Raw genomic sequence first — 11,427 nt, forward strand, 5'->3', positions numbered from 1 at the left:
GGAAGTACAAGCTTAAAGTACATTGATATATCACATCACATGGGTTAGAATGGTTATTATCAAAAGGACAAGAAATAACAAGGGCTGGTGAGAATGGAGAATAGAGAACATCCGTGTAGGCTCATATTATAACAAATGTACCACTTTGGTGTGAGATATTAATAATGGGGGAAGCTATGCATGTGTTGAGGCAGGGGGTATATGGGAAATCTCTGTACCTTCAGCTCAATTTTGCTGTGAACATAAAACTGTTCTAAAAGATAAAATCTGTTTAAAAAAAACTTATAAATACTTAATGCAGTGACTATAACTATTAACTGAGTTTGTCAAGGTTATAGAACACATGGTCAATAAACAAATAAGTTGTGTTTCTTTATACCATCAGAAATTAGGAGTGCCTGGGTGGCTCAGTCAGTTAAGCATCCGACTTCAGCTCAGGTCATGATCTCATGGTTTGTAGGTTCGAGCCCCGCATTGTGCTCTGTGCTGACAGCTCAGAGCCTATAGCCTGCTTTGGATTCTCTGTCTTCCTCTCTCTCTGCCCCTCCCCTGTTCACACTCTGTGTATGTCTCTCTCTCAAAAGTAAACATTTTAAAACAATTTAAATAAAAAGAAATGAAATGTTTAAACACTTTCTGCTTACATTAGTATAAGAAATAAAATATTTTAACAAAAGATATGCAACAACTGTATACTGAAAACTACAAGCACGGCTGGGAAAAATTAAGGAAGGTGTAAATAAAGGGAGAAATATACCATGTTCATGGATTAGAAGACATTGTCACGATGTTAATTTACTTCAAATTGATTTATAGATTCCACGAATCCTTATAAAAATTGCATTTTTTGTAGACGTTGACAAGAAGATTCTAAGATGTACATGGAAATTCAAAGGATCTATAGTAGTCAAAGCAATCTTGAAAAAAATGAAGTTAGAGAAATATCCTTTCTTACTTTTAGCACTTTTATGGAGCTATAACAGACAAGATAGTGTGTCACTGGTATAAATATAGACCAATAGATAATGGAACAGTAAAGAGAGTCCAGATAGAGGCCCAAACTTATATGGTCAATTAATTGGTTTTTAACTGAGACACCAAAGCAATTATATGAGAAAATGTGTGATGTAAGTGCCTGAAATTGAGCTTTTGATTGCCAAGGCATCCATTTCAAAATACATCCATCTTGAGTAAACATATTGCCAACTTTAAGGCACAGCTACCAGCAAAACAACCAGACAAGGAACCAGATTACTTCTCCCATGAAGGTCCTTATTTCAGAAAGCCCTAGGTGACCTCGAAAATTGACTACATGCATAGTCCCACTTCTCCTTTCCTACTCTCTAACTCCCACTCTTATGCCTTAAACATTAAAGAATGAACCACAAAACCCTAGATACCCTACTTTTAGACCCTTAATAAAGGCAGAAACCCAGGCTCATACTCTTGTTCTCTCTCTACCCAGGCTTTTCTATGTGGTCTCTTGGGTATGCCCCTCTACCCTCCAGGACTTGTGTCATTAATCTTCTTCGTCAAAGCAGCCTAATGATTTATTGCTAAAGTGTGTCCCTTGATCATAATAAAAATGATAAGAGCTGGTTCAACCATAAATAGTGGCCACAGTAGAAGACATGTCTATGGTACTTCCTATGAGTGACGGGTGCCTGGGTGAGTGCTGCAGGCATTCCCAACTGAGTGCACTACCATCAATAACCTCAGGCAGGACCCATGGAACAGTAAGTCCTTTAACAAATGGTAATGGAACAATTGGGTATCCATATGGAGTAAAATGTACCTGATGTACACCTCACACTGCATGCAAAAATTAATTTAAGGTGGATTAGAGACCTAAAACAAAAACTTTTAGATAAAACTATAAGACTTCTAGAAGAATCATAAAAGAATACCTTCATGACCTGGTGGGGGGGCGGGGTAGATAAATATTTATTAGACACGATTCAGAAATTGCTAACTATAAACAATTGTTGATTAATTATGTTTCATCAAAATAAAAAACTTCTCATCGAAAACACTTAACAAAATGAAGGGGACAAGCCATAGACTGGGAGAAACTATTTGCCACACCTATATCTGAGAACGGAGCTTGTTTCCAGAAAATATATTTTTAAAAAAATACGTGTAATGTGTATGTAAAATATGAATATACACTTCATAAGGGAATTTATAATCAGTAGCCAATAAGCATACGAAAAATGCCCAAATGTGTTTTATTAGAGAAATTCAGATTAGAATCACAGAGAGATATTATTGCACACCCACTAAAATGGCTAAAATTTAAAATAGTGAGTAATCGGAAATTGCATGTATTGCTGGTAAGAGTGGTACAACCACTTTGGAAAAAATTTAACAGCTTCTTGTAATCTTTTTTTCCCCCTGTTACCCAGCAATTGCACTCCTAAGAGAAATGAAAACATATGCCCACACAAAGTCTTGTAAACAAGTGTTTATTCATAATAGCCCCAAACTAGAAACAACCTGAAGCCCTTCAATTTATGAACAAATAAACCTCAGAAAGATAAAATGTGAGCATACTCAGCCATACAAAGGCCCTTTCAAGAAGGTAAATGTGTGCCTTGGTCAAGTGAGAAGGCCTCTAGAAGCTTCAGGGTGTTGTCCTTTAGCCAGCTCACCTGCTGCCTAAGAGAGTGAAATGATTATCTTGCAAACATTCGTAGATGTGGCTTTTATCAAATGGAGTGAAATCAGTAAAATTCGCTAAAGACCCACAAACTTGAGAAAATTGTTTCAGCAGAAACATGGCCAGCTTGGGCTAAAGAGGACAAAGAGAACAGGAAATTAAAAAAAAAAAAAAAAAAAGACAGTTGATTCCCAAAATTCTCTGCAGGAAGCTGGCTGCTTGGCTACTAAAATTGCTCAACTCCTTCATGAAAAAGGAAGGAGTCAGAGGATAGAACCAAGAGCCTAAACAGCGGATCTGGGAACCAGGGAGAATTATTCCCAGGCCTTGAAATCTGATCAGGAAATTCCCACTTGCTCAGCTGGATTTCAGAACTGCCTTTAATGGCAAATGGAAGAGTTGTATGTTCCATTTTACCATTTTTGGAACCACAATATCTGCAACTATTCTTCATATTCCTCCGAGTATGTTGGGAGCAAATAATTTATACCTTTTCACAAATGCACAGATGGAGAAAATTTGTGCCCTAGCCACTGTACTCAATGGATTACACCTAGCAGCCTTATTCCCACCTGGTACTGGTTTACATTTTGTATATGAGTTGATAAAATGTAGGTGAGATTTTGGGCTCTGAATGGATACTGCAGTGGGATGAGACTCTTGGGAATATTTGGAGGGATGGATGTATTTCACATTTGGGAGGAATCTAAATGATCAAGAGCCAAGGTGTCTACTGTGGTAGGCAAAATTCTGTCCTGGTCCCCAAGATTCCCACCCCATGGCATATACGCCTTATATAACCCCTTCCCTTTGTTGTAGGCATTAACTGGAGCATGAACAGGTATGTCCCCATGATCGGGTTGAAAATCAGTTGACTTGGAATTAAACAAAAGACAGATCATTGTGGGTGGGTCTCATCTAATCAGGTAAGCCCTTATAGAGAAGGAAAGCAAGAGTAGCCGTGCTGATTCTCTACATCCCTCTTTTAGAAATTTCTCTCAGTAAGGATGCGTTCTTTGACAATGCTCCGGGAATGGAAAAGGTGAAGTAATAATAAAAAAGTGTCTAAGTGTCATCCTGGTGGCGGGCCCGTTTTCTATGATGCGACTGAGTTCAGAGTACTTTTCAGGTCAAAATACCCTCATTCTGCTGGCTTGCTTTACCTGTGTGGACCATCCCCATGGCTTTGTTGTGCCTTTATTGAGGGATGCCTCCAGACACCAATATTTTGAATTGATTGCTTGATTGAAGGCATGGAGTTTTTCAAACCCCAGGGTAACATCAGATTAAGATCTCAGGTGAGCGGTCTGCCTCTCTACGATATAGCAAAAGCAGAAGGATTGCGAGGGAGAGGAGGCCAAGGAGAACAGCATGAAGAGTTGCCCCAATTGCTTTCTATACAGATCCTTTTTAGGAAGAAGGACCCAGAAAGGTCAAGAATCTGGAAATGAAGTCTTCAAGAACTACCTGATCCCTGTATCACCTGGAAAGTCTTCACGTAGCCCACATTCCCCAGTTTGGAAATTGTAAATTGAAATATTCCTGAGTTAAAAGTCTAGAAACGTATCTTCTAAAAGTATGGGCCAGGGCAAAACAGGTCCTCCACAGTTTTTCTGACCTGAAAGAGACATTTAAAAAACAATTACTGGAAATTACTATGAAAGAACTTAATTCAAAACAACCAAGGTCTTTTAGTTTCATTTTAGCTATACACCAGAAAGCTGTGTGTGTGTGTGTGTGTGTGTGTGTTCTTCAGCATGTCTTTAAACAAATAGTCTGTATAAGAAAGTAAACTAGCAACTCTAACCGAGCTGATAATACAATTTTGAGTATTTTTGTATTAATCAAATCTTATCTAATATGGTGGCTCCAATGGAGCATCTGGGCACAAAGACCCAGCTCAGGGATGGTGTTCAGTCAAAATATTCCATTGACCCATAGTAAACACCTGAGTATAAGGTCTGGTATTACTTTATGACTCAAAATATCATAATTCAGAAAGACAAATGAATCCAAGGAGACAACTTCTATTTTGATAAGGTCTTTAAAAGTAACATTTTTTTTTGTCCATTTCATTGTGTTCTTTGACTTACAGAGTAATTAAAGTCAAGTTTTGGTGAATGGCAGTAGGAAGTAATATATTTTCAGGACCTAAAGTGAAGCTATAAATCTCGTCTTTGCGTGGTATAGATGGAAAGAAGTGTTTGTAGAGTTTCACTACACCAAAACTCTGTGAGCAGTTCATTAACCTTCAGGTTGCTGCCATTTATTACATCCAAAGACAAGGAAAATCAAAACTTAATCCATCTCAGGGCAGCCAAGGTAATGAAGATAGGTCAATAATATTTTCTTGATTCTGAACATAACATGTCAGCCCTTGATAGAAGTCGCATGGCTGACTGAGTGAAATGCAGAAAGGAGTATCCTTTCTATGTTATTATGACTCTCCCCTGGCTTTGCTCGCATAAGATCACCTGTTTTCTAGAATGCAATTGGCAAGTCTGTTTAATTTAGAAAGAGTCAGGACCAGGAATTTTCAGAGCAAATTTCAAAAGCCATATTGGGGACTGGAAACTAGCTCTAAACTTGGAAGAAGTTTATCAGCCTGGTGTTACTGTATTTCATTCAAATCTGTTAAGTGCTATGACACACTAGTTTCTGCTTAGCACAAGCAATAAAAATTATAAGTAATATTTAGTAATTATTTAAGTAATTATTATAAGTAATAATAAGAACAGTCTTTTTACCTTTCACTCTGCATCAAGAGCTGTTCTTAACATCCATGATTTCATGAAATTCTCACAATGACTCTATGAGACAAATTGTTTTTATTCCTCATTTTATATACAGAGAAAGTGGCAGGAGAATTGGGTTATCACAAAGCATCAAGGAATATGTGCATGATGAACTCAAAGGAATTTGCATCGTGGATGTATTATCTTCACATTGAAAACACTTTGGTTTCAAACAAAACACAAATGTAATCTGTGATGTTATAGAAGGCTGCTGATTTTATCAGTGTTACACTTTTGCTTATTTTGTTTCAAGTCTTTATTTAAATTGCAGTCAGTGCAATATAATAGGGTATATTTGTTTCAGGAGTAGAATTTAGTGAGCACGGGGTGTGATAGGTAAGTGATGAATCACTTTTGCTTACTTTTAAATTCTAGGTTTCATGGTTAAGAACCATAACATAAATTTTGTGCCCCATTTATATTTATATAGGTTTGAATAATAGCTAACTTAACAATATATAACATATTGTGTTTTCTTTTAAGGGACTTGTGTTTTCTCACGTTTGTGGGTCAGTAGAGCACATCTGATACTGCAAAAATGTATAACCAAGAACGGATGATACTGTAAGAATGTATAAGCAAGAACGAATGTATAAGCAAGAACATTGAAGGTAGAGAAATAAACACGTTAGAAGAATCTTCAGTTATTTGAAAGGTTGTTGCCCCAAAGAGTCAATGTATGTTTCCTCATGGCCTCAAGTGCTAGAGCTATACTAAGTGTGTCGAAGCCACACACACACACACACACACACACACACACACTCAAAGTTGTGGCAACATGGGACAGGTTACCTTGTGTGGAAATTAATTTCTTTCCATTAGGGACACTTCAGCATAGAATTGGGTGTAGACTGGAAGCAGAGACCAAAAGGCCTTTAAGGTCCCTTCTTGTGCTGAGATTCTGTCTCTTAAGGAAAGTGCATTGAAACTAGGAAAGCAGAAGATAGACTTCACCCAGTACTATTTCTCCAGATCTACATCTGTTTGTGATGAAATTGGAAAAGTAGGCAGTACCCCAGAGACATAGGAAGCACCAACCAACATTTAAAAAGCAGTAGTTGGGGCGCCTGGGTGGCTCAGTCGGTTGAGCGTCCGACTTCAGCTCAGGTCACGATCTTGCGGTCCGTGAGTTCGAGCCCCGCGTCAGGCTCTGGGCTGATGGCCCAGAGCCTGGAGCCTGCTTCGGATTCTGTGTCTCCCTCTCTCTCTGCCCCTCACCCATTCATGCTCTGTCTCTGTCTCAAAAATAAATAAATGTTAAAAAATTAAAAAAATAAAAATAAAAATAAAAAGCAGTAGTTGTTATTCCTAGGGAAGCTCCTTAACCACCGAAATGAGAAGCAGGGAAGAAAAGAATGTAGCTGATAACACGTCAATGAACCGGTAGGACAGCTTCTCCTCTTGACATGAGAAAGACAGTGCTCCAGTTACCTCTCTCTTTGCTACACATTTAGATGGACAAGCGACCTCCCCAGACTTCCCTTTCATGACCCACTATATTCCTAAGAAAAATATAAAACAGGGCTCATTCTCCACCCCAGAGAAGCCCTGATAAGAGACAAATGTTTATTGACAGACAGACAATAGATGAACTCAAAGGAAATACAGCACGCCACAGTTTTAGAACCACTGGCAGAAATGAGAGTCTCGGGGAAGTGACTAAGTCCAGGGCATTAAAGCTGACAGAGAACAAGAGGAGTCTGGTGACAGTGGAAGCGTCTACATTCCTTTCAGAGTCACTGTCTGTAACCAAACAATTGGTCACCTTATGCCTCGGTAAATAAGCACCTATGGACCAACGGAGTATCTTCTTCCTTTTCTGCAGTGTAACATTTAAAATTTTGCTTTGCAATTTCAAAATCCTGTAAAACGTAGGTAGATGAGAGGACACACTCGAAATGATTTTCTATTTCCATGAAAAATATAGCTAATATTTCTGTAAAGCCGTACTGATTCAAGATATCCAACTTGACTTCTAGTATGAAATAAGCAACACCACCCAGATTTTATTTTTCCTTGGTTGGTGTACTAGCAAAGAGAAATGGGGAACACATCTGCAAATTATGCCTGAGTGATTATCTATTTCCCTCTCCTAGTGGTCCCAGCATGAGCCTATCACACCAGACCCACCTCCTCACCCAGGACGACAGTCCACCTCTCCCTCTCATACTTCTCGTTACCTAACTCTGTCAACTGTTCCTATGTTTCATAATTACCTTTGAAAACAATTGATAATATACTTCTTTATTTGTTTATTATTCGTTGTCCCCTCTTTGTAGAGTAAGGGGTCTATGACAGCCGCAATCTCTGCTCTTTTTTTTTTAACTAGCATATCCCATGTCCAACACAGCCTGATGGAGAGCAGATACACGATCCGTACTTGTTGCTGAATAAATACCAATCTTCTATTTCTTACCTGTTTTTTTTTTCCCGCAAGGTTGTAAATTCCTTAGAGACAGGAACCATTTGTAATTTGTGATGATATCCCAGCACACAATAAGCACTTAACAATGTTGAGTGAATTGAGAAAGGAAGAAAGAGCAGCCCGTGAGGTTCAGAGGCTGGGCCGGCACTCACGGGGAAGTCATGTTCTTCTCTCATTAGATGTAAACAATTTCACAGAATACCAACCTCAAACAAGGTTACTCTGAGACCACGACAAAACGAGATGAAGCGACTGCATAATTTTGTCTAAGTACAGCCAAAACAAGGTCCCTGTGCCACCCACAAATACCAGACATTCCTCCTTCTTGCCTAAAATGAGTGACTTCACCGCTGTATTTTATTTTAGTCTCCTCTCCCTATATGTAAGATTTATCGAGACACTTGATCTTAGACATTATCCAATCTAGAGAAAACCTCTACTTGCTTAGACCTCCCCCAATTCACCCTAAGTCTACAAGTGGTTCTTTTCAATGGTTTCTTATGGGGATACCCCATTTTCCCCTACGGTGTGTGTTCTCACTCAATGCAATAAGTAATAATCTCAAGTTGTTGCACTACACATGTGTTTTTGGTTGCCCTTGGCTGAAGAACATTGACAGAATAAATGAATCAATTTACACAACCATTTCATAACTTATCCGCCTGGGGATTGCTTAATATCTTGAACTTTACAACTTCCCAAAGGGATGGGAAGGAAAAAGGCTTCATGTCTCTTCTTCTCCAGAAAAAGAGATGTTCTCCCATCTCTGGACAAACTTGAGGAGACTTATTTCAATGGGATTTTGTCATCTAAAAGTAAATCCATCAGTCAGGGATGAGGGATGTGAAAGCCTTACGAGACATTTTTAAATTATAAAATGAACTACATTATACATGTGTTGTGTATTTATTCATTACCACGATGCCATCACTTATAAAAACAACTAATTCAAACTACAGCTCTGATCTGTGGACTGTTGCTTTTCTAAGGTACTGATACATCAAAGGCTTTAGCAGTCCTCTGAAGTTCAAAGTAATGACTCTTACTATAAAGTCTGTGTTATATAAACCCAGGGAAAAGGCAATAAAGGGAGGACAGAGAAGGAATAGGGATTTGGAAGTCATTCTTGAATGGCGTGATGTCCAAGATAAGAATTGCCTGGACACTGCTTAAAGGCGCAATAGGGCAGAGAGTCTAACATAAGTCAACTTCATCTTCTATCTGTGCAGAGGTGACTGGGTGTTTTAAAGGGAGAATTGTAGGATTCAGGGGAAGTGGAGAAGCGATGGAGGCCAGAGAAGAGTTGAGGAAGTAGAAATTTACAAAAAGAGGCAGGAGGGCTGGTCAATGCATTTAGGTCATTGAGTTTGTTCACTGGGGCTTATTCTTTTATTTTTAATATAATTTATTGTCAAATTGTCTAACATACAGTGTATACAGTGTGCTCTTGGTTTCGGGGGTAGATTCCCATGGTTCATCACTTACATACAGCACCCAGTACTCATCCCAACAAGTGCCCTCCTCAATGCCCATCACCCATTTTCCCCTCTCCCCTGCAGCCCCCATCAACCCTCAGTTTGTTCCCCGTATTTAAGAGTCTCTTATGGTTCACCTCCCTCCCTCTCTGTTTGTAACTATTTTTTCCCCTTCCCTTCCCCCATGGTGCTTATTCAAGTTAAGCTCCTGCCCTCCCACAGAGACTGGGAGACAAGGGTGCTATCTTCAGGTGCTGATTGGACCAAACAGTGAATCTTTTCTCAGCCTTGAGTTTTCCCAGTCAGGAACTTAAGGAGGACTAGGGTCATCCGGAGGACCTTGAGCTGTTAGAAACTATGATCCTGCTTGCTTGAGTCTCCTGGTATGGGTGGTTGCATGAAATCTTTTACGCTGAGGGTCTACAGTTCTTACTGGCCAAGGTTGAGGACTAGTCAAGACAAGGGCTCAGAGGAACCTGAGTTTGGTCAGAAAGAGGGTTTTGTCAATGGTAAGATTGACCAAGCAGTCCTGGAGTTCAGTGTCCCCACACAATGAACATAAATGGCTTCTGCCAATGCAGTAACTAGGTTACTGATGTAAACAGAAGCAGACATTAAAACTGTCTTCACAACATCCACACTGCCTCCCTCTGTGTATAGCAGCCATACAACTTGAGAGCGTCTGACCCCATTCTCAGCTTATGGGAGCAGGGGGTGATGGGGAGGTTGATGGGTCTGGACAGGATAGTCCCTGCCTTCTTAGTTCAGGTGCCCAAGTCTTAGCCAGTTGGCACACACCATTACCCTAGTGAATACATGTGGATTCACAGGTGTGAGCCAGTTTGTGAGAAGCTCCCTACTTACGCTAGGCAGCAGTGAGAAGTCACCTCATCTCTCTTCAGGCGTGCTGTGGTCCAGCTATAATTGTTAGCCAACTCCTTGCAGTGAGAGACATCAGCCCAAGGATGAGCTGGGATACCGAAGAGGGCAGAGTGCAAAGAAACATCTGGGACTAGAACCAGCGTTCTGATCAAACAGTGACGCCTACTCTGTCACTAGCCAATAAATCTCCCTTTTTGTTTAAGACTACCTGGGTTTGCCTTTCTATTATTTGAAACTAAAGCATCCAACTGAAAAGTCAATTTTAATATAACCTTTTGAAAGCAAACAGTACAAACACAATCAGAGGACAAACTCTTCATTCGTTTTCAGTGGAACTGCAATGAGAAACAATACACACAGAACTGTTTTGCAATGCAATGGCTTGGTGTTTCGTGTCTCAGAGAGAAATTTCCAATCCTGCTCCTCTATGTGGAAAGATGGTGGGTAAGTGGAGACCTAGGAGTGACCACAGACATCATTCTTGGTACTGAGTGCGTTTGTTCACTGGGTACCTTTTATTATCCCCAGTAGTAATTGGTTGCTCCTAAGTATATGTGAAAATAAAATTAGTTAGTGAATAATAACCCCTTCTAAATTCATGTACCATAATGATGTCAATTTATTTGACTACTTGGCTTAAAAAGCCATTGTACTGAACTGGGCATATGTACATTGACGTGCCAGTGCCTTTTACACCCCTGTGCTCTCTACCGTCTCATCCATTATCTCCTAATTAAACAACAAAGGTTCTCTGGAAATGCCCCAGTTAGACATCATTACTAAGCATTTTGCCATCATTTGCTGGATTAATGTGACTAATTATGCAACCTGCAGCAATGAGTCAAGACCTTGGTGAAACAGTTGAAATGAGGTGTACGAATCCCTTTGTAAATTGCTTTAAATCAAAGCAAGTTCACATGTTATTGATAGACTAGATTACTTTAGATGTCAGTATCTCTCTTTCCTTCACAGTCATTGCATGCTCTAGAAGGTGATTGGATGATTTATAGTTCTTGGGAGTTAACTCTCTGGAACAGCATTGGATACATTTTCAGCTTCAGGGCAGCAAATATTTAGGCTGGGTCAGGGACTAGATATTACACTAGGTGTTCTCCTGGTATAGATTAGGAGATAGATAAGAAGAAAAGTCTACAAAATGAATATCACATATTTGATAACCATTTATGTCTA

The sequence above is a fragment of the Panthera pardus genome, unplaced genomic scaffold, assembly GCF_024362965.1.
Source record: "Panthera pardus isolate Hobbes unplaced genomic scaffold, ASM2436296v1 HiC_scaffold_6, whole genome shotgun sequence".
NCBI classification, from domain to species: Eukaryota; Metazoa; Chordata; class Mammalia; order Carnivora; family Felidae; genus Panthera; species Panthera pardus.